This window comes from Pongo abelii, chromosome 5, assembly GCF_028885655.2.
Source record: "Pongo abelii isolate AG06213 chromosome 5, NHGRI_mPonAbe1-v2.0_pri, whole genome shotgun sequence".
Lineage (NCBI taxonomy): Eukaryota > Metazoa > Chordata > Mammalia > Primates > Hominidae > Pongo > Pongo abelii.
The window spans coordinates 114,993,241-115,017,042 of record NC_071990.2 but is presented as its reverse complement, the minus strand read 5'-3'; the positions used below and the strand labels follow the sequence as shown (position 1 = coordinate 115,017,042).

The window sequence follows — 23,802 nt, the reverse complement described above, 5'->3', positions numbered from 1 at the left end:
TCCAAACAAACAAACAAACAAACAAACAAACAAACAAACCAATCAAGATCAGTCAATGTACCAAGTCGATTTCCAAAGGATTTAGCAATGCTGCTGGAGCAACTGAATATCCATATGGAAGAAAACAAATGAACTTTGACCCATATCTCATTCTATACAAAAAAACTCATTTGAGACAGATCAGAGACCTCAACTTAAAACCAGAAACATAAAGCTTCAAGAACAAAAAGAGAATATCTTCATGATCTTAGGGTAGGCAAAGATTTCAAGGAAAGAACACAAAAAGCATTAACAATAAGAGAAAAAATGTTAAATTGGATTTCACAAAAAATTTTCTGCTTTTTAGAAGGCATCATTCAGAAATGACTAGACAAGTCTTAAACTGGGAAAAAAATATTCTCAGCTCATACGCATGCACAAAGTTTGTATGCAGAATATATAAAGAACACTCAAAAATGTTCTATTTCTTGTTGGATGGTAGTTATGCTAGTGTATACAATTGCCAAGATATGTAAAATGGAACACCTAAAATTTGTGCATTTTATTTTATGTTAATGTTATAATAAAAATAAAATTAAGATCACTAAGAGTTTTATTTAACGCTTCATTGAATTCACATTATTATTTTTCTGTGCTCTTTACTACTTTTCGAGAAAATGTTTTTGATAGCTATGTATTGTTGCATAATATGAATACATAAAAATTAGGCTGAACTCAAAAAAATTTTACGGTACAGATAAATTTTCTTTTATCTCTGGATATCTTGTTTTGTTTCCATTTCTGATTATGAGAACATCATATTTAAGCTTTTGTATCAAGAATATCTGTGTTCCAGATTGAGCAATGAGGGTTAAGATTCTCTTATACTTAGTTGTTTTCTCCCTCCCTCCCTTCTTTCTTTCCCTTCCTTCCTTTTTCTCTTTCTCTCTTTCTCTCTCTTTCTTTCTTTCTTTCTTTTCTTTCTCTTTCTCTTTGCATCTATCGCTCCTGACTTTTGTATTTTACATATATATATATATTTATTATTATTTATTATTTTTTTTTTTGAGATGGAGTTTCGCTCTTCTTGCCTAGGCTGGAGTGCAATGGTGTGATCTTGGCTCACTGCAGCCTCCACCTCCCGGGTTCAAGAGATTATCCTGCCTCAGCCTCCTGAGTAGCTGGGATTACAGGCATGTGCCACCACATCTGGCTAATTTTGTGTTTTTAGTGGAGACAGGGTTTCACCATTTTGGCTAGGCTGGTCTTGAACTCCTGACCTCAAGGGACCCATCCACCTTGGCCTCCCAAACTGCTGGGATTACAGGCGTGAGCTACTGCGCCTGGACCCATATTTTTATTTGGAAAAAATTCAATCTTACAGAAAAGTAGGATGAAAGTAGAATATAATGAAGAATGTATGTTCTTCACCTAGATTCGCCAATTCTTAACACTTTGCCACATTTGCATTCTGTGTGTGTGTATTCACAGTTTTTTTTTAAGTTTCAGATGTTTCTTCGGTATGTGGAAACAAACTAATATCTTCAATAACAAAATTATTACTCTCTCAAAATTTAACACTGATGCACAATACCAAATAGAGATTACACATTCAAATTTTTCCCACTGTCCCAGAAGCATTCTTTACACTTAAAAAAATGCAGGCCCCAAGCAAATATAATGCATACATTAGTTATTGGATTTCCTTAGTCTCCTTTATTTTAGAAAAAGCCCTCTACTTTTTAAAATGTCTGACATACATTGATATTTTGAGGAGTCCAAATCAATTGTCTTATAGAATAGTCTACACCTGGATTTGTCTGATTATTTACTCATGATTAGGTTCAGGACAAACGTTTTTGGCAAGAATACTTTAAAGGTGATGTGTATAATCTGTTATATAATGTGCATTATATAAAGATTGGTGATGTTAAGTTTTATATTTTTGGTAAGGTATTTTCACCAGATTTCTCTCTTTTTGGAACTGAAAAGTATTAAGTGAGGCGATTGTATAAATATCCTGTCCTCCAATAACCTCTCACCCAATAGCATTAACATTTGTTAATAATGATCCTTACCTGGCTCATTTATTACAGTGATGGTTCCAAAATGGTGATTTTCTAGTTTCATCTTCATTTTTACTTTTATTAATTGAATAATTTTCTGTACAATAATGCTTTTTCTCTTTTCCTCTTCTTTATTTTAGTATCATGAATTTTTTTTTCAATTCAGAATGTTATAATCTTTTTTGGACACTTTTATTTGATGAGTGGAGACCAGAGACAATATTTTAAACTACTTTTAGATTGTTCAGTCCACTCTAGGCTCCCAGAAGTCGTGTAAATTTTCAAGTCCACTTGATTTATTTAATATTTGAAAGTGGTGTTCCGTGGTGTGATGGTTAAGTATTTACCAATCAGCTTTCTAAGAAAAAAAATCCTGTTTGTAATAGTTGCTGATTTCCACGGTGTACACATTCCCACTTTGGTTGATTTTAAGTAAACAATGACAGGAGATGCATAATAGCATGCTATTATTTAGTATTTCCACCGTACAAGTACAATAAATGTAAATAACCTCAACAGCATATGTGATAGTAAAATATAATCAAACAATTAGGAAGTGATGAATTCTAAGTATTATTACCTTCTAAAATATAATTTAGTTTTAAGTTTATATAGTGTAGTTTTTAACGATATTTGAGTTTAGCAACTGGCTTACCAAATTTTTTGCGAAAATTTAACAATCAACTCTTGCAAGCAAGCACAAGCCAGCTTTAGTACCCAAACACAATGTTTGCTTCCAGTCAAGGTCTAAGCCTAACTCTTGGCTTCAGTACTAATTAAATATGATAAAATTATGCCTAAAAGCAAGGTGGAATATTTTTGCAGATTTTTTTTCCCAGAGAAATAACTTTGTCAAAGAAATCAATTTCCCTCCCTCTTCTCCACCTACACTTGATGCTCTCAGTTTAGCAGTGTCAAGAACCATAACTATCTCCAATTTATTGAACCGGAAGGTTGGGAAGAAATTCAGATGATATGCAAAGAGGAAATTAAAGAACATTTAGGACACTGGTGTCTTATCCATAGTCCAGATCTCCTGTGGTATAACATTGTTTCCTCTAACCGGCTTCCCTCCCTTTTAGGAACAGCTCCCTTTTTCCTAGTCAATGCCCTTTTCCTACATCAGGTAGGTACCTGGCTCCACTCCCATAGTTGTTTGTTCCTTGGAAATTTTTGAACTGGATCCAGGAGAAGAGACTCAGTCCTTCTCTGGAGGAGAAAGTGTCATAAGAATCTTGGAAGAAACTGGTGGCCATGATTCCTACCATATTTGAAAAAAGAAAGCATAAAAGAGGTAGAGGAAGAGTACTGGTGGAACTCTAGGGCCTTTCTAAATTCTTTGAGCCTTTTGGCAAATTCTCTCTTCTCTGGCCTAGAACAATTTGAGTTGGGTGTCTGTAGCATGGCTTAAAGAGAAGGAATTTGAGTTCCAGAGAAATTCAGAAATACTAAGACTTACAGAGCTAATTGGTAGCGGGGAAGAAGAGTAACCAGATTTCCTCTTCCAAGGATTGGTGCTCTTACCACCACTGCAAAGCATAGCTCCATGTTCTCTGTGTCTCTAGTAGCCTGCAAATGCCTCTACTTAAAGTAAGACAGAGAAATATCACACATGTGGATATGTGCATAATATATACACTCTACCTATATTTGTATCTGTATGTATATGCAGAATATATATACTTGTATACAATAAGCATATAATGATATATATACACACACATATACACACACTCTAACCCTAACCCTAACCATATATATGTGTGTGTATGTATATATATATATATAGAAACACTCTCATAATATATGTATATATAATATAAATACTTTGCCTATATATGTATCTGTATGTATATGCAGATATATCCATCTACCTATGTATCTTTTAGTCAGTTCAGGCTGCTATAGGCATGGTGGCTTCTAAACTACAGAAATTTATTTTTCTCAGTTCTGGAGGCTGAAAGTCTGAGATCAGGGTGCCAATATAGTCAAGTTGTCATGAGGGCCCTCTTTCAGGTTGCAGACGGCTGATTTATTGTATCCTCACATGGCAGAGAGCAGAGAGAGGAAGCAAGGTCTCTCTTGTTCCTCATGAAGGCATCAATCCCATTTATAAAGGCTCTACTCTCATGATCTCATTTAATCCCAATTACTTCTCAAGGTCCCACCTCCTAATACCATCATATGGGGTGGGGGTAGTGTTTCAACATATAAATTTGAGGGGGGCACAAACATGCAGTCCATAGCTCTCTCTCTCTCTGTCTCTCTCTCTCATCTATCTAGCATTTATTTATTTCTCCTAATATCCTAATATATATTATATTATCTATCATCTGTCTCTCCTTACATACATACACATATGCACACACACAGTAATGTAAACACTAATATATATTTTCTAAGTGAAAATTACACTGTGAAAATTACAGAATATACACATATATTCTGTGATGCCAGTATTACTTTTTAAAAGTGTATATGCATGGAAAAAAGAAAAAAGAAATACTACAAAATGAAGAGTAGGTGGTGGGTTATGAATGATTTTATCTTACTATTTTTTGATATGTTTTTGTAATTTTCAATATTTTCAGATAAAGGCTAATTTGGTTGGCATCAATACTCAAAAACGATTGCATTGTTAGAAATATTGCTCAGTTAACATAGATCTTAAATTGTGCAGTGTATTAGCCTTCTAGGACTGCCATAACAAAATACTATGGCCTGGATAGCTTAAATACAGAAACTCATTTCTCACAGTTCTGGAACCTGGAAGTCCCACATCCAGGTGTGGGCAGGTTTTGATTTCTCCTGCAACCTCTCTCTTTGGCTTGCAGAGGCTGCCTTCTTGCTGTGTCCTCACATGGCCTTTCTTCTGTGTATGCATGTTTCTGATAGGTCTTCACCTGCATGTAAGGCCACCTGTGCCATTGGGTTAGGGCCCCAGCCTTATGACCTTTTAAATCTGAATTACCTCCTTAAAGGCCCTATCTTCATATACAGTCACATGATGGGTTAAGGATCCAACATATACATTTTTGGAGTAGGGATCGGGATGGAGGAGCCCCATTCTTCCCATAACATTAAGCGTGTAAAAATGAGCTTTAACTTACAAAACTGACTCAAAATAAAGCAAAGAAAGTCCTTACACAAAACAAAATTTCTATGTGGATTTTTTTCAGCTAGTGATTATTTGTAATATCCTCATAGACTTGAAAATCAGTGTCTAGCCTCTAAATAAATGTTTCCATCTCCATTTCCCACATCGCTACCCAAATATTTCCTCAATTATATTGTCATCTAATTATGTAAGTATGAATGATACTATTGTTAAGAATAATTTGTGTTTTAGAATTTAGCTTATCTTTGAGACTTGATCAAACAAACATTGTTTGATCAAATAAAATCAAACAATGAATTGATTTTATTTTCTAAAAATTAACCAGGTTCACCTTTTTGTAAATGACTTGATTATTTACATTATAACGAATGAAAAGTTATGTTTAGGTCTATGGAAATGTTGTCTTAAGTATAAGAAGAATTTAGAGAACTTTATTTTTTGGGTCTGCCATTATGAATGATGTATAATATACACCTTGTTCTCACTTAAAGATAAATATGTCTATACATAAATATGCATGTAGGTGTATATACAAACAGCAAGATACATATTTTTTTCTGACTTAAAAATAATACATGGGCTGGGCGCAGTGGCTCACACCTCTGATCCCGGGATCTGGGGAGGCCAAGGCCAGCGGATGGCTTGAGCCCAGGTGTTCAAGACCAGCCTGGGCAGCATAGTGAAACACTGTCTCTTAAAAAAAATACAAAAATTAGCAGGATGTACTGGCATGCACCTGTAGTCCTAGTTACTCAGGAAGCTGAGGTGGGAAGATTGCTTGAGCCCAAGAGGTGGAGGTTGCAGTGAGCTGAGATCATGCCACTGCACTCCAGCTTGGGTGACAGAGTGAGACTTTGTCTCAAAAAAAAAAAAAAAAAGCAAAAGAAAAGAAAAGAAAAAATAAAAAGAAAGAAAAAGAAAAGAAAAGAAACCACAACAAAATAGCAAAACCATGCTCATTGTAGAGATTTTAGAAAATACAGAAAAGTATGAAGAGGACATGTATAACCATTATCCCATTACTCAGAGCTAACATGTTTAGTATGTTGCTATGTATTTGTGGCTGGCTTCCAAGATAGCACCCAATTCTCACCTCCTGCTATTCACACCCTTGTGTAGACAGCCTCTTCCCCTATGGAATCAGACTGATCTATGTGACCATTAGAATAACTGGAAAGCAAGACTGGTCATTGTAGCTCAGGCCTGTAATCCTAGAGCTTTGGGAGGCGGTGGTGGGAGGATCGCTTGAGCCCAAGAATTTGAGATCAGGTTGGGCAACATAGGAAGCCCTCACGGCTACAAAATTTTTAAAAAAAAATTAACTGGGCATGGCAGTACATGCCTGTACTCTTAGCTACTTGGGAGGCTGAGACAGGTGGATCGCTTGAGCCCAGGACTTCGAGGCTGCAGTGAGCTATTATTGTGCCACTGCACTCCAGCCTGAGAGACAGAGCAAGACCCTGTATCTAAATAAACAAATAATAAAATAAAATAAAGAATAACTGAAGGCTGAGCTCAGTGGCCCACACCTACAATATCAGCACTTTGAAAGGCCAAGGCAGGCAGATCACTTGAACCAAGAGTTGGAGACCAGCCTGGGCAATATGGTGAAACCTAGTCTCTACAAAAAATTAACGAGCATGGTGGCACGTGCCTGTAGTTCCAGCTACTCCAGAGGCTGAGGTAGGAGGTCAGCAAGTTGGGCTGCAGTGAGCCAGGATCCTGTCACTGCACTCCAGCCTGGTGACAGAGTGAGACCCCGTCTAAAGAAGAAAAGAATAACTTGAAAGCGACTGTGTATGATTTTTAAGTATAGGTCTTAAAAGAAATTGCAGTTTTTGTTTTGATCTCTTGTTTTGGTTCCCCTGAAGGAATCCAGCCACCGTGTTATAAGGATGCTATGTTATGAGGATATTCAAGGATCCCTGGGGAGACCCACAGGGAGTGAAACTGATGTCTCCCACCAACAGCCAGACTCAGCTTGCTTGCCCAGTGGGTGAGCCAGCTAGGAAGTGGGTCCTCTTTCCCTGGTCAGACCTTCAGAGGACTGCAACCCCTGCTAACGTCTCATTGAAACCTCATGAGGGAACCAAGGAAGAACTGCCCATCTAAGCTATTCCCAAATTCAAGACATATAAAAAACATGAGAGGCCGGGAGTGGTGGCTCACGCCTATAATCCCAACACTTTGGGGGATTAAGACAGGAGGATCACTTGAGCCCATGAGTTTGAGACCAGCCCAGGGAATATAGTAAAACCTCATCTCTTATACTAATACTGCCACTGCTACTGCTACTAATACTAATACTAATAAGCCAGGCATGGTGGTGCATGCCTGTAGTCCCACCTCCTTGGGAGGCTGAGGCAAGATTATTGCTTGAGCCTGGGAGGTTGAAGTTGCAGTGATCTGTGATAGCACCATGCACTCCAGCCTGGGCAACAGAGCAAGACCCTATCTCAAAAAAAAAAAAAAAAAAAAAAAAAAAAAGAAAAGAAAAAGAATATGCCTAAACTGTCCTGTCAGTAGCATATCATAACTTTCTTGGCACATATTTGCCATGAAAACTTGGGCCACTGGCAAGCCATGAATGTAAACAACAAAAGTAGTATATGAGTCTGTCTCAAATGACATTTCCTTGAAGTAAGCACAGAAGATATTATTTTACCACGTAGAAGAAAAAGCTTTGTGGAAAACATTAGTTCTTTCCAGGGCATCGATTAAACCATGAATTTTCTGTGGCTGAAAATTTTCATCAGGTTGGTAAATGACATTGAATTTTATTTTAGAGGGGATTGAAATCTTTTACTATTTAGAACATGTTTGTTATTGACATGGAAAACCTGTGGGACTGGTCATAAATGGAGTAGGAGGAAGGGAAAACAACAGATGACAGCCAGGAAGGAGCCCTGAGGGTGCAATGGTGGCCCTGCAGTGGGGTGGCACTGTGGACATGCAACTACTGGAACCAAAGTGACTGCCACCCTGGTAGTCATCTTGGGCACTGTAGCCTCTGCTAGACTAGTGTGCACATTTCTTCAAGCAGGGACCATGCATGGTCTAATGGCAATCAGTGTATCCTTCTGTCAAGGGGAGAAAGAAAGAAGCTTCTGTCTCTTCTGTAGAGAGGGTGGGGAAGGATGAAATCAGCAGGTGTATTCTTCAGATGTTTATCTTTTCAGAGGCATTGATTTCCAATTGTAGCTAAATAATATGATCAATAAGTCAGGACACTTCCGCACACTATGCTAGGAAACATCTCTTACTTAACAAGGTTCTTCCTCTGTTCTTTTGAGTGAGGTGTCTAATGGGAGCAGTTAATTCATTGTGTTTTGAGTAATATTATTTTCTTAGAACGCCCTTAGGGGAAATCTCAGCAAATCATTAAATGTATGTATATGTGTGTATAAATATCATTGCAATAAAAGTCATTAGATTGCAAATCTCTATGCAATAAAACTGTTTCTGACAACGTGTTTGTTTCAAGCACTCTTTGCTTGAATACTCTTTTAACCTCCTCCTATACACTTCGACTTTCTTCGATGTCAAAATGCATAACAGATATCCCTGACACCGAAAAAAAAAATAAAACTATTCCTTAAACTATTAGCAGCCAAAGGAAAAAATGTAGAGAAATTTCAGGACTTCAAGGGAATGCTCTGTCTTAATTTTTATATGAATGACTTGAATAATGTTAATGTCAATGCATAATAGAATTAACCTGGATGGAGCAAGAAATAAACTTGCTTGTTTCATGTGTATATTATTTTGATTTCAGATTCCGAAACCCCTAATTAACTGGAATTCAGTAAAGTGAAATTGTAAGTAACCATCATTTCCTTTCTTAGAATTTCTTCAAAAGGAGACGAAAGATCACAGGAATTAGCAGGCTGCATGGTGGTCCAATTGAGAAAAAAATGTGACTGCACCATTCTTCTGCCAAGGGTCTATGAGTGGCTGCAATATAAAAAGAAGAAAACTCACCTCAAAGACTTTAAAAAGCAACAGAAATAATGGTAGGGTCACTGTGTGGGTCAACATGGATTCACGTCAATATTTCTTACTTTCCTAGTCAAATCTACATAACTATTTAATTGTAATTGCCATCAGATAATGACTGTAAAATAGGAACATTTTCAACCACAAAATAAATATTAAGACAATTTTTATACACTTTACTAAAGCAGAAAATATATTTAAAAATTTTAGAGAAATTGTCAGTCATTAAGATTGAAAAAAAATGGGATGTCATTTGAGTCCACCTAAAATTTTTTTTGTTTGGTAGTTTTTGAGACGGAGTCACTCTGTCTCCCAGGCTAGAGTGCAGTGGTGCCATCTTACCTCACTGCAGCCTGTGCCTCCTGGCTTCAAGGCTAGAGTGCAGTGGTGCCATCTTGCCTCACTGCAGCCTGTGCCTCCTGGCTTCAAGCGATGCTCTTGCCTCAGCCTCCCAAGTAGCTGGGATTACAGGCACCTGCCACCACACCAGGCTAATTTTTGTATTTTTAGTAGAGATTGAGTTTCACCATGTTGGCCAGGCTGATCCTGAACTCCTGACCTCAAGTGATCCACCCACCTCAGCCTCCCAAAGTGCTGGGATTACAGGCGTCAGCCACCGTGCCCCGCCTAAAGTTTTTATTATCAGAAAGACCTCTGTCCTTTAACTTCAGGCAATAATTAACTTTCCATTTTGCTTTGGCCTAGGCATTGCCACTTTTAAAATGAATTCTAATAGCTAAAGGCATAAACTATTTAGTAATTACTAGAACTATTTTCTGAACTTTTGAAAAAAATTAAAATTTCAAAGCAAGCATGTTGGGAAATTTAAGGTAACCTCTTTTCTGCTCCCAAATTTAATTATACATGTACTCATGATTATGTGATCATACACTCATAACACTGTGTGAACTGTTAGTTTGTTTCTCATTCTATTTCTGTTTTGTTTTGTTTTGTTTTTGGCTGTTATCAGAGCTAATTCACTCAACAAGCAGGTCCCAATTTGCATGGAAAAATATTATCTGTCTGATTTTCTAATATCCATAACAAAGGAAAGCTAGCCAAGCATCCCATTCCAGATTTAGTGAGGATGACATGTTTGGCAGGAAGAAGAATATGATTTACCAATTGAAGAGGAGAATATCAAAGTGAGTAGAGTAAAAAAAAAAAAAAATTTAAATAGATCTCTATTTTTATAGGGAAAGCTGATGAAAATAACATTAAAATAAAAGCTATCTCTTTAAATTGATTTTTGTAGTCTTTATTAATATTTAATATTTCAATTTTATGTGCTATATTTCCTTTGGTAATCTTCTGTTTTCATGGACAAGTTCAGTCTATAAATGTGCACTTATTGTCAGTAAGTTCCATCTTCCTCTCATACCAGGCCTTATTTAAAGCTAAACAAATTCATTCCGGATTTTAGGTGTATATTTTGTGGAGTTTTTGTTTCATTTTGTTTTTAAGTTGCAAGTGTAAGACACAGTTCAGACACTAACACTAAATAAAAATGGTTGCAAATTTATTACTTTTCTAAAGATTCTGGAAGGGTCCCTTTTTATAGGCTAGATCATAATTTTAAATGTTACTATGAAAGCAGGCACACAGCACAGTGGTCTTCGTCTGACCAACTGCTTCTAATGTTTGACCCAGCATCCCCAAGCAGCTCTCAGGAACTCTTTGGGTCTAGCTTCTGTATCTGTGAAATGAAGGCTTGCACCAGCTAATTACTAAAAGTCCTCTTCTTACTTTATGATTCTATAAAAACAATTATCTTTGCAATGTTCTTTTAAAATAAGATATAGGTGAAACTTTGGATCTTTTAGTATAAGAACTGAAGAAAATAGGGAGCAGAAAGTTATAATTGAATGTTAACCAAAGATACACATTCTTATAAAAATTCTCATACAGAACTAGGTAAAATGAGAGTCCCACCAACAGTATCCGCATGCACTGAATTTTTTTCATTTTAATATGTTTTGATACACTGTTGTGCCAGCGCTAAAAAAATGAGTTTTCAAGCAATAATGTTTTCCCAAAGGAAAAAATTGTCGTTTTTTTTCCGTGTGGGAAGTGTGTGGGCAGGACTCTCAACTTTCAGGAAAACTTCTGTCTTTTTAGAAAGAGATTTTCCAGATACTTTTTGAATTACTTCTCTGAAAATAATGAGAAGTCTATGAAAACAGAATTGTCACAACTACTTGCTTGTTGGTGGGGGTGACCTGTGGCTGCTTCCACCTCTCTAGGTGTTGAGAGCAGAAACCAAGAGGAAGGAGGGAGAAGATGCCCACAGTGAGGCCAGGGAGCAGTGGGCCCACGGCTGCTTTGGATCATGATCTGATTAACCAGATCTCCACAAGGGATATAGATTGTGGATATATAATGTTTGTGTCCCACCAAATTTATACACTGAATTTCTAATCCTACTCTTAATTTCTGAAATATGATAATTTTTATGTTGAAATACCATATGTGCCAGTGTTAGAAGATAAGGCCTTTGGGAAGTGATTATGTCATGAGGGGAAAGCACTGATGAATGAGGTTAGTGCCCCTATGAAAGAGGCCCAAGAGAGACCCTTGCCCCTTCTACCGTGTGAGGACACAGAAAGAAGGCACCGTCTACGAACCTGAAAGCAGGTCATTACCAGACACTCAATCCGCCAGTGCCTTGATCTTGGACTTCCCAGCCTCCAAAACAGTGAGAAATGAATTTCTCTTGTTTATAAGCCACCCAGTTTATGGTATTTTGTTATAGCAGCCTGAGTGAACTGACACATTTGTTATGGGTTGAATTGCGTCCTCTCAAAATTCCTGTGTTGAATTCCTAACCCCTAGTACCTTAAAATGTGACTTTTTGGCTGGGCGCAGTGGCTCACTCCTGTAATCCCAGCACTTTGGGAGGCCGAGGCAGGCAGATCACCTGAGGTCAGGAGTTTGAGACCAGCCTGACCAACATGGAGAAGCCTCGTGTCTCCTAAAAATACAAAATTAGCCGGGCTTGGTGATGCATGCCTGTAATCCCAGTTACTCAGGAGGCTGAGGCAGGAGAATCGCCTGAACTCGGGAGGTGGAAGTTGCAGTGAGCTGAGATTGTGCCATTGCACTCCAACCTGGGCAACAAGAGTGAAACTCCGTCTCAAAAAAAAAAAAAAAAGATGTGACTTTTTGTAGAGATAGGGTCTTTATAGAGGTAATCACCATAAAATGAGATCATTAGAGTGGACCCTAATCCAATATGACTGGTGTTCTTATAAGTAGGGGTGAATTTGGACACAGATGCACAGGGAGAATGTCATGTGAACACAAAGGCACTGATTTACAAGCCAAAGAGAGAGACCCTGGAATAGATCCTTTCCTGACAGCACTCAGAAATAATCCTGCCAACACCTTGATTTTTAACTTCTAGTTTTCGGAACTGTGAGATAATAAATTTCTGTTGCTGAAACCACTCAGTTATGACACTTTTTTACTACAGCCATAGCAAACGAATACAACACCAAGTCTAAATAAATGTAAGGATTCAGTTAGCAGCAAAAATCCTAATTGTATTTGAGCTATCTCACAGAGTTAAGTAATATTTTTGTTTCTTTGAAGTAAAATTTTCTTGTGGTTTTATGGGTAATCAAAATAATTTTTAACTGAAAAATAATGTATGTATGTATGCATGTGTGTGTATATATATATACACACACACAGATATATTGTATAAAATGTTAAACTAACTGAGGCTGGGCATGGTGGCTCTCTCCTGTAATCCCAACACTTTGGGAGGCTGAAGCAGATTGATGACTTGAGGACAGGAGTTTGAGACCAGCCTGGGCAATATAGCAAGACCCTGTCTCTACAAAATGTCAAAAAAGCTAGCCTGGTGGAATGACTAATGCCTATAATCCCAGCTACTTGGGAGACTAAGTGAGAGGATTGTTTGAACCCAAGAAGTTGAGGCTGCAGTGAGCTGCGATTGCCACACTATACTCCAGCCTGAGCAATAGAGCAAGACCCTGTCTGAAAAAAAGAAAAGTTAAATGATATGGAATATAAAATAAAAGTCATTCTTCATCTCCCTTTCCTCAGTTTTAATTACCTCCCTAGAAGTTAGCTGTTTGGAACCTAACATTATAGTTTTACAGTGCTTGATTCTTAATTCTACACCACACAGACTTGAATAAGATTCTAGCCTGATATTGGAGTTTTGCTAAAACATCACATTTAGAGTTCATGTTGTGGAACTATGCTACAAGTAGGATCTTACACTTCTATTATCTCAGCACTATGGACAGGCTCCAAAATAGACCTGTTATTTTAAAATTCCATCCTGTAATAGGCCACATGTTTAGAATTTAGTATATTACCAAGCAAGGGAGAATTTTAAAGTATCAGTTATCAACTGTGTTATTCCCTGGCTTTGTTTTTTACTTATTATTATTATAATTTTTGAGAACGAGTTTCGCTCTTGTTGCCCAGGCTGGAGTGCAATGATGTGATCTCAGCTCACTGCAACCTCCACCTCCTGGGTTCAAGCAATTCTTATGCCTCAGCCTTCCGAGTAGCTGGGATTACAGACACTCACTACCATGTCTGGCTAATTTTTTGTATTTTTAGTAGAGATGGGGTTTCACCATGTCATCCAGGCTGGTCTCGAACTCCTGACCTTAGGTGATCCACCCACCTTGGCCTCTCAAAGTGCTGGGATTACAAGTGTGAGCCACCATGCCTGGCCAATTATTTTTTTTCTTTTTTTGAGACAGAGTCTCGCTCTATCACCCAAGCTGGAGTGCAGTGGCACAATCTCAGCTCACTGCAACCCCTGCCTCCCGAATTCAAGTGATTCTCTGGCCTCAGCCCCCTAAATAGCTGGGATTACAGGCACGTGCCACCATACCCAGCTAATTTTTGTATTTTTAGTAGAGATGAGGGGGTTTCACCATGTTGGCCAGGCTGGTCTTGATCTCCTCTCGTCAAGTGATCAGTCTGCCTTGGCCTCTCAAAGTTCTGGGATTACAGGCTTGAGCCACTACACCTGGCCTATTGCTTAAAATATTTTTATAGTTAAGAAAAGAACAATTCGATTGAGGGGAATGGGGAGATGTTGGTAGAAAGCATCAGTTAGAATGGATAAGTTCTAGAGGTTTATTGTAGAACATGGTGATTATAGTTCATAATAGTAATGTATACTTGAACATTGCTAAGAAATTAGATCTTAAATCTTCCATCACACACACATGCACACACAAAGATAAAAGTATGTGAGGTGATGGATGCGGAAATTAGCTTGATGTAATCATTTTAGAATGCATATATATATATCTAAACATTATGTTGTACACTGTAAATATATATAATTTTTATTTGTCAATTGTATCTTAATAAAACAAGTGGGGTAAAAAAAAGGAACAACTGACTACCTTGTGTTCTAGCTGTTTTCTAGAAACCAGGAATAAATTACCTGCCTTCTATGAAGTTTGAGTCAGTTACACCATAGTGATACTCTTTTTACAGACAACTCAATAAATCAGTAGCTCACCTGCCTGAAATAATAAACTAGTACTTCCGCTATAAAGATTCTGAACAGATTAAATTAATATTACAAAAGCCACACAAGACAGCTCATAGAGTGATAGACATGTTCCTTCAGTCCTTACTTGGTGTCTGTACAGTCATGATTCATATATCATTCTAACATTTTTTCCTGATGTAGTTCCTGGGTCCAAAGTCCTCTTCACACAAAAGAGGGAACATTTTACTTCTACTATGCTTCCTGGTTAAGATTAAGAAGAAAAAATTAAACTCCTAGTCATTAGGAGAGAACCAAAAGCTATAAAATGCTACAGTAGGTTGAAAACAGTTGTCTGGAGTCATTTTGTAACAATGAAAAACGTCCCACTTGATTCTTTGTCTTGAAGTCATTCTTATATTAGAATTATTTTAGTTAGTCTTTTTTTTGTTGTTTTTGAGACAGAGTCTCCCTCTGTCACCCCGGCTGGAGTAAAACGGTGCAATCTCGGCTCACTGCAACCTCCGCCTCCCAGATTCAAGTGATTCTCCTACCTCGGCCTCTCGACTAGCTGGGATTACAGGCACATGCCACCACGCCTGGCTAATTTTTGTATTTTTAGTAGAGATAGGGTTTTACCATGTTGGCCATGCTGGTCTCGAACTCCTGACCTCAAGCAATCTGCCTGCCTCGGCCTCCCAAAGTGCTGGTATTGCAGGTGTGAGCTGCCGCGCCTGGCCTTATGTTAGAATTATTGATAACCGAAGCTCAAAAGTGGTCCTGAATCATTTTGAAAAAAAAAAAGTGTTGTTATCAATATGCCCTCTTTAAGAAGGTAGAAAATTGTGTAATATATTTAAGAAAAATTTCTGGCTGGGTGTGGTGGTTCACACCTGTAATCCCAGCACTTTGGGAGGCAGAGGCAGGTGGATCACTTGAGGTCAGGAGTTCGAGACCAGCCTGGCCAATGTGGTGAAACTATCTCTTCTAAAAATACAAAAAATTAGCCAGGCGTGGTGGCACACACCTGTAATCAAAGTTACTCAGGAGGCTAAGGCAAGAGAATTGCTTGAACCCAGGAGGCAGAGGTTGCAGTGAGCTGAGATCGTGCCATTGCACTCCATCCTGGGTAACAGAGTGAGACTTTGTCTCAAAAACAAAATAAAACAAAACAAACAAAGAATGATTTCCACCTAAAGTTGCTCAAATATCAAGAAGGTTTGGTACTTAAAGAGGGAAAGATTGGTTATCTGAAAAATTTTGCTCTCTAGATAGATGAGATTTTATTATATCCTAATTAAAGTATTTCATTTAAAAAAAATAAAGTATTGGCCGGGTGTGGTGGCTCACACCTGTAATCCCGGCACTTTGGGAGGCCAAGGAGGGTGGATCACCTGAGGTTAGGAGCTCAAGACCAGCCTGGCCAACATGGTGAAACCCTGTCTCTACTAAAAAATACAAAAATTAGCCAGGTGTGGTGGCAGGTGCCTGTAGTCCCAGCTACTTGGGAGGCTGAGGCAGGGAGAATTGCTTGAACCTGGGTGGCAGAAGTTGCGGTGAGCCGATATTGTGCCACTGCACTCCAGCCTGGGTGACACAGCGAGACTCTGTCTCAGAAAAAATAAATAAATAAAAAAATAAAAAATAAAGTATTTCATTTATTAAAATATGTGCATTTATGATTGTACCTTAGTCTATTGGACTTTAGTAAGATAGAGATTTATTCCATCGGTTGACAGTAAATTTTATATATATATATGTATATATATATATAAACTTAAATGTGTGTGGTACAGTTATTTTATTAGGCAAGATGATAGCTATATTGTGTCAGAATAAAGTGCGCTCCACAGCATTAGTATACAGAATAGGGTCACTAAGATGAATGGACTTCAAATAAAGAGGCAAATAAAATGTATGGCTTTCACTTATTTATAAAAAGCCTACAGTAAAGGAGAATCAAGAGACCATAAAAAGATGATGTACTGTTGGAAATTTTACAGGTATCTTCTTTTCCTTAGCATCATACCAATTGGCCTATTGTTATTCAAATCATATTCAAATAGTCCAAAAATGTCAGTTTAGGATTGAAAACAATTAAAGTCTGGGTACATATCAGATGAAGTTTTCAGCATTATAATTAAATGAAGGCAATATTTGTCATATGGAACAAAGGAACTGTCTAGTAATAAAATTTACACCAACTTCTAAACAATGAACTTATGCATACATGCTATTTGGTGATTCCTTAAGTGTGAAGTTAGGTGCATTAAGCTAACAAAGGAAAAAAGCTTATTTATAACAGCACTGTAGGCAGAGGTCTTTGAAAGTGCAAAGATACCATCTTCCCTTCCCAGGGAGCAATTGCTTTGCACAGATGCTCTACAAATATCAAGCACAAGGAACCTGGGTTTTAATTACAAAGTAAAATATCATTTCAAAATTGCATAATTGGTGGTTGTCTTTTGCAATGCAATGAGCATAAGGGAACCTGACATTAAATGTTTGATGTGTTGCCATGACATTTCCTGAAATTTTATTTTGTGCTGCTTTTAAGCTGCAAACTATGTTAAATTTGAATTCTTTAGAGGGTGGGTTAACAGAATGATACAGTTAAAAAACCTAACTGATGTTGGAATGCCTATGTTCACAAATTGTACAGTTCTGATTTTAGAAAAAAAGTAAATACAGAAGTAAAGACATAATGGGGTCTTTATGTTCTCCTTACAGTAGTGACATGTTTTCCTGGAGATAGAGGCCATTTAGTCAGGGAGGGATGTCTCTAGCTTTCCCTTTGAGTAAAGGGAAAAATAATAGAATGAGGAAAATACAGTGGCAGTCAGTTCCCACCACATTTGAATGTTCAGGCCGTTGAAATTGAGAGAAAAATGTCACAGATGCTGTGTAGTTACAGAGCTGCTGGAAGGAACAGTGGTAGGACTGGTGTTGCTCTAGTTTTCTATGTTCCAGAAAATGCCTTCAACCATTATATATATACTGCTTGCCCGGTATGCACTGGAGTGTATACTATTTGCTCAGCAGGGTTTGACTTCAAGAAGTCATCTATTCTATCTGTAAGAGCAAAGGACAATTAGGTATTGAATATTTTTCCTCATGTAATTTAGTGGAAGAATATAAATAAATAAATTTATTTATTTTAATTGAATTTAATTTTATTTTGAGACAAGGTCTTTCTCTGTCACCCAGGTTGGAGTGCGGTGGCACAATCGTGTCTCACTGTAGCCTCAACCTCCGGCACTCGATTGTTTCTCCCACCTCAGCCTCCTGAGTAGTGATACTACAGGCACCTCCACCATGCCTGGCTAATTTTTGTACTATTTTTGTAGAGACAATGTCTTACTATATTGCCTAGGCTAGTCTCAAACTCCTGGACTCAAGCAATCTGCCTGCCTTCATCTCCCAAAGTGCTGAGATTACAGGCATGAACCAACACGTTCGGCCCTTTAAAAAAAAAAAAAATTATATATATATATATTTAATTAGAGATGAGATCTTACTATGTTGCTCAGACTGGTCCTGAACTTCTGGGCTTCAGTGATCCTCTAGCCTGGGCCCTCCAAGGTGCTGGGATTACTGGCATGAGCCACCATGCCTGGTTGAAAATAAGTGATTAATGGGGAAAATATAAAGCCTTGGGTTGTTAAACCATTTATTCTCTCTTAAGACACCTACAGACTCATACAGGAAGATGCCTTCTTGGGTGGATACAGTATATTTTGAATGCTTCCCTACTTTTGACTGCTTAATGTTCATATTGAAATAAGTATTGTCAGGAAGGCTGAGAATGAAATTGAGCCCAAGGAAGTGGTTCACAGCCCTGCGCAGGTAGCATCCTCGTATTTTACTAAACAGTAGCATTTCTTACTCAGTTACATTTTGGTGTCAGTTCCTCTTCCCCAAATGGACATTTTTTGTTTGTTTTAATGTCATTATTGTCAAATAACAGAAGTAGGACCACCTATATACACAAACAACCTATATTTCTCATATTTTCCTTAATTTTAGAAATATGCATAAAAGTCATTTAAGCAGAGAAAGACCAAGACTCACTAGACTAATGAAAGAAGCTCAAGGCCGACACTCAAATTTTCCCTTCTTTCCTTTAAAATGATGATTTCTTTATGAATTTAAAATATCAAATTATTTCTGTTGATCTTACTGATAATATTACTTGCATTTATGAAGCAACTCCTATGCAAGATATTGATGAAGAAGCACTTCTGTTAACTGCTCTATAGGAAGTTGAAAGGCTTTCTCCCACAGTTGTTCAGCTTGAGGGCTAGAACTCCAGAACTATCTTCTATTTCAGGGTTTTTTTTTTTTTTTTTTTTTTTTGCCTGTTGCCATGAAAAAATTTAGCCTGTCTCCAAACAAACATTACCATTTTATATGCCCTTTTTAAATATCATGCTTTAGATATGAAAGTGCACCCAAATCAGGCCCATTATGACATGCATAGAGGTTGGATTAATAAGGAGGCTTCTAATTCAGCCAAAACAATTCTTATTTTTAAAATTATGGTGCTATTTTTATTAGGTTGATCACCAGAATAATTGATTTGATTTTGTGTATAAGCTGCTTGAAGGAATGCTGCAGATGGACAATTTTGAATACTATAGGCTGGGCGCAGCATCTCATGCCTGCAATCCCAGCACTTTGAGAGGCGAAGGCCAGAGGATCACTTGAGGCCAGGAGTTTGAGACCAGACTGGGCAACAGAGCAAGACCTCATCTCTACAAAAAAATTAAAAAAAAAAAAAAAATATATATATATAGCCAGGTATGGTGGCATATGCCCGTAGTCCCAGCTACTTGGGATGCTGAGGTGAGAGGATCACTTGAGCCAGGGAGGTTGAGGCTGCAGTGAGCCATGATTGTACCACTACATTCTGACCTGGGTGACAGAGCAAGCTCCTACCTCAAATATATATATATATATATCTTTGGTCTACATCTATTTTCCAAGAGTGATTGCTGATTCAGTGAAAAATCTATGCTTTAAAAGATATATCAAAGACTATACTTCCCAGCATCACTGCTATGGTTTATTACTAGAAAAGTTTCTCCAACTTTGTAGAGCACTAGAAGCCAGAAGGAGGAGGAGCAGTGCCCTCTCTTTAGTGTGAAGCCAGCTTTGCTCTTCGGGAAGGAATGCAGCCTGAGCGTTTCCATTTTTAATTTAAGAATTTTTTTCTTTTTTTCTTTTTTTTTTTTTTTGAGACGGAGTCTCGCTGTTGCCCAGGCTGGAGTGCGGTGGCGCGATCTCGGCTCACTGCAGGCTCCGCCCCCCGGGGTTCACGCCATTCTCCTGCCTCAGCCTCCCGAGTAGCTGGGACTACAGGCGCCCGCCACCTCGCCCGGCTAATTTTTTGTATTTTTAGTAGAGACGGGGTTACACCGTGTTAGCCAGGATGGTCTCGATCTCCTGACCTCGTGATCCGCCCGCCTCGGCCTCCCAAAGTGCTGGGATTACAGGCGTGAGCCACCGCACCCGGCCAAGAATTTTTTTCTTAAAAAAAGATACAAGAAAGAGAATCCGAACACCAGGTTAATAAGGTGGTGAAGATTCTGAGAGTTGTAGGAGATGTTGTAATAATCCTAGTTATATTTCTTTCTCATATAAAAATGAAGGAACAGGATTTGTTTTATCAACTCTATAGAAGATTTGTTTAATATCCTATAGAGAGTACATATATATCTTTACAATCAGGATTAAAAGTATTATTTTCAATAATTGGCAGGCTTAATTTGTACTAGAAAGCTAAATTTAGGCCTTAGATAAATGTAGTAAGTATATTTTACTCAATGTACATTTATGCAGGTTTTTCAATAGTGGTAAGTTGTAGTGCCTTGGTTCAAGCCACTGAAAAATGTAAGCAGAAAATCTCATTTTCAGAAATTAAAAAAAACTAAGGAGAAAAATCAATTTATAAAAAGACCACATCCGTTCAAATGAAGTGAAAATGACAGCTATAATAGACTTTGATGTTCACAGAATATACTTATGGGAATTATGAACCAATTTTACTTCCTGTTGTTTATAATAGATTAACAATATATCTAGACTTTTACTTTTTAATTCCTTATTCATGGTTCTTGGCACATGGTTTAAAATGTTTGTTGTTTTTTAAGTGAAAGAATGAATGACACTATATTGGAGAATAATTCAATCTAGTTTTATTGGTACAATTTAGGCTCATATCTTATTTGCTCTATACCAGTCATATTATTATATAATTTATCAGCAGTAAATGATCATGATTATTGGGTTCACATTCATAAAACATATATAATGTAAAAACCCAGGCTGTTTCACTTGAAATGGTTTTCAAAGGTTCAGTACAGACCAAATGCCTTTCACCGCTAAAACATCCAACACAGCTGAAAATAATACATTGAAGTCAGTGAGTGAATAGTAGTTATTTTGTAGATTATCATGAGTGGGGTTGATACAGAGATTTAAAAAATATATTGTCTTGTTTTTAAGTTTCACACCAGTAGCTCACGTATGCACTTTAACTCCAAAAGCTAAATGTTTGGGAATGAGTCCTTATTTATTTCCTTCAGTTCTGCCTAGAATGTTCTTGCCTTCCCTTCTGCTTATCCAAACCCTCAGAACCAATCTAAAATATCACCATCTACGGCCCTGTTTCCATGAGAACTTTAAAATTGTAACCCCAACACGGTGTTATAACCTTCGCTGAGCCCCAATGTTATTATTATACCTTTCTTATACCACTTTCTATATTCTGCCTTTTTACCTGTGTCATTTACCAAACAGCTATTATAAGCTGCTTATAACTATTAGCTTTTAGTGATATTCTTATATTCTACTATTTTTAACAGTTTTTTGCACATACCAATTACTTAATAAATATTTGCTGACCTGGGTCAACAGCTGCCTTCCTGCCAACCACAAGATACCATTTAGAATTTTCTTACTGTCAGGAGCTAGTCATCTGTTTGTTGACCTCTTCCTGCTCCACAATGATAAAAATACAGTCTAATAGAGATATTGAGCTCACCTCAGAGCTTTGCTAAGAAGTTCAAAAAATTATACACAATACCTAACATTTATTCATATTTTACTATGTGTCAGACATATCAAGGTCACTGTGCTAAGGCTTTTGTGCTAAGACTTGTATAATCATGATCTCATTTATGTCTCAGAATAATAATTTTGTGTAATAATAGTTTTACCCCATTGAGATCTTAGAATTATTAAATAACCTGCTTAATGCTACTTAACTTGCTAATGGCAAAGCAAAGACTTACACCCATGCACCTAACTACTAATTCTATTGTATCTGTTCAAGTGCCCAAAGCCAGTCAAGAAGCAGGAAGAACTGAGTTCTAGAATTCTTAGTGCATGGTTGGGCAAGTGGTTCATTTTGATCCCTCGATGCTTATTTATTTAATTTATTTATTTGAGACAGAAGTTACTATCTTGCCTAGCTGACCTTGAACTCCTAGGCTCAAGTGATCCTTCCACCTCAGCCTTCCAAGTAGCTGGGACTGACTACAGGCTTGCACCACTGCATCGTGTGATGCTTTTTTTCTAACCGAATATTGTAAATCCAGTAATATATCTGAAACATTAGGTACATAGAATATTTGTGGAAGTATTAAGCCGGCCATGTAAATATGGTATTTATTGAAACATAATACCTTAAGTTGAATTTTAGTTTAAGAATTTGTTTCATTTATATCAAGTGCTGTAAATTACAAAGCATTTTCATACATATTATATCTCACTAGATTCTCACAACCAATAGGTCACTGGCTATATATTATCTGGCTTTACTGCACAGGGTTTGGGTTTGAAAAAGGGTAGGTAACTTTTATCAAATCACGCACCAAGTAAATGTCCAAGAATTAGCTTTTTTATTACACTTTTCTGACTCCAGGACATGGTAGCACGTATTAATAGCTCAACACGTAATGTGTATTTATAAGCAAGATTCCACAAAACTACTAGACATACATGTTTACTATTTATGTATGTATTTATTTATTTTTGAGACAGAGTTTCACTCTTGTTGCCCAGGCTGGAGTGCAATGGCGTGATCTCGGCTCACTGCAACCTCCGTCTGCCTCCTGGTTTCAAGTGATTCTCCTGCCTCAGCCTCCTGAGTAGCTGGGATTACAGGCACCCACCACAATGCCCAGCTAAGTTTTGTATTTTTAGTAGTGACAGGGTTTGGCCATGTTGGCCAGGCTGGTCTCAAATTCCTGACCTCAGGTGATCCCTCCTCCTCAGCCTCTTAAAGTGCTGGGATTACAGACGTGAGCTACCACTCCTGGCCCTACAATTTATTAATAACAACAATGACAGTAGCTTTACCACATTCACACAGGTTGAGCACATAAATTATCAATCATCCAAATCAGGACCCCTTGAGAATGACAAATACCAAACTAACTGAGAAGCTGGAAAACAAGCATAAATTGGGACGAGCTTAGACAAACTGGAATATGTGATTCTGTAATTTTAATAGCACCTATCATGTGTTAGGTCTTACTCTAAGAACTTTACATGAATTAACTCAATGAATTCTTTTTTCTTTTCTTTTTTTTTTTTTTTTTGAGACAGAGTCTCGCTCTGTCACCCAGGCTGGAGTACAGTGGCATGATCTCGGTTCACTGCAATCTCCATCTTCTGGGTTCAAGCAATTCTCCTTCCTCAGCCTCCTGAGTAGCTGAGATTACAGATGCCCACTGCCACAACTGGCTAATTTTTGTATTTTTAGTAGAGACAGAGTTTCACCATGTTGGCCAAGCTAGTCTTGAACTCCTGACCTCAGGTGATCCACACACTTCAGCCTCCCAAAGTACTGGGATTACAGGCATGAGCCACTGCACCCGGCCTCAATTAATTCTTATGAAGTAGGAATTATGCTCATTTTTCAAATTAGCTTTTTGTGAGATGTCCCAGGCCATACGGCATTTGTGGATTCTTTACAGTGCATTTTGCTGTCTTCAATCTCTTCGCTTGCCTAATAGAGGGAAAGGGAGAGCAAAGGCCAAGAAGATAAGGATTTGGATAATGGCAGGCGATGATTATCAGAATTTAGTGGCTGAAAAAGTTATCTAGCTCTTTTCCAATGCCAGTATCAGCATAGAAGTTCGTGG

General features: G+C 37.7%; 1 pseudogene; it reads left to right on the top strand.

Moving 5' to 3' along the window:
• Positions 1-19,683: 19,683 nt before the first annotated feature.
• Positions 19,684-19,834, top strand: LOC112133931 (small nucleolar RNA U3; annotated as a pseudogene).
• Positions 19,835-23,802: the final 3,968 nt, after the last annotated feature.